Below are 1,181 nucleotides of genomic sequence, written 5' to 3'. Positions count from 1 at the left end.
TATATATATATATATATATATATATATATATATATACACATACATTCATATATACAGCTATAATATACGCGTATGCACGTAAAGAAAATATATATATATATATACTACATGACATAAATGGCATTCCGTCGGGTACGACGGCGAGTGTTCCAATTAATCCGATTTACGGAACAGTCTACTCGTGTAATTAACGTGTAAATGACTGAGCATTCAACAGACACGCGTGCCCTTAACGCGTAGTTCTCAGGGAGATTCAGCGTGACACAGAACGTGGCAAGGCTGGCCCTTTGAACTACAGGTACTACTCATTTTTGCCAGCTGAGTGGACTGGAGCAACGTGAAATGAAGTATAATGCTCAAGAACACAACGCAGTCGGGAATCGAACTCACGATCGTAAGATCGTGAGCCTAATGCTTTAACCACTAAGCCACGCTCCTTCACATTTGTTACATATACATACGTACGTCTTTATTTCTTTTCCTTTGGTAGTTGATTTGTTTCGGCTTCGGAGTAGATATCGTTATGAGGGTCGTTTCCTATATTTTCTGTAGATCAATCGATCGATTGATAAAACTGAATCATGAACGCACACAAATGCATATCTATATATATATATATGCATATACATGTATATATGCATATATATTCGAACATATGTATACCCACTTATATCACACATATACCAACACGTATTCATCTGTTTGTGCGCGCGCATGCGTACATATCAGGTACGAACCGTCTGGATGAGGAAATTAAACAGTTCCTGCCCAAACTATAGCCATACAAGCTCCATTTGAGAAGTGGAGGTAATCGCAAGATTCAAGCATCTTCTACAATTGGCATGCCATTAAGGAAAGGGAGAAGTTTATTGATTAGTTGTAAAAGAACAGGCGTGGACTTACGTTTCCGGTTCAATAGCTGTTATCAGCACAACAACTGCCCAACTTTATCCCCAGAATCCAAAGGACATATACAAATGAGGAGAACACATTTATCACCTAAGTAATTTACATTATCTAAAGGCGCAGGTGTGGTAAGAAGCTTGCTTCCCAACCATACGGTTCCGGGTTCAGTCCCACTGCATGGCACCTTGGGCAAGCGCCTTCTACTATAACCTCGGGCTGACCAAAGCCTTGTGAGTGGATTTGGTAGACGGAAACTGAAAGCCCGTCGTATATAT

The 1,181-nt window shown here is 40.1% G+C and overlaps 2 protein-coding genes across 5 annotated transcripts in view; one reads left to right on the top strand and one right to left on the bottom strand.

Moving 5' to 3' along the window:
• LOC106868264 (syntaxin-5) overlaps positions 1–1,181 on the top strand; it is a 51,662-nt gene that overhangs the window by 7,692 nt on the left and 42,789 nt on the right. The window lies entirely within an intron of this gene.
• Positions 1–1,181, bottom strand: part of LOC106868266 (E3 SUMO-protein ligase ZNF451) — a 13,861-nt gene that overhangs the window by 5,233 nt on the left and 7,447 nt on the right. The gene's annotated exons all lie outside the window — the stretch shown is intronic.

The sequence above is a fragment of the Octopus bimaculoides genome, chromosome 8 (assembly GCF_001194135.2).
Source record: "Octopus bimaculoides isolate UCB-OBI-ISO-001 chromosome 8, ASM119413v2, whole genome shotgun sequence".
NCBI lineage: Eukaryota > Metazoa > Mollusca > Cephalopoda > Octopoda > Octopodidae > Octopus > Octopus bimaculoides.
This window is presented reverse-complemented; position numbering and strand designations above follow the sequence as displayed.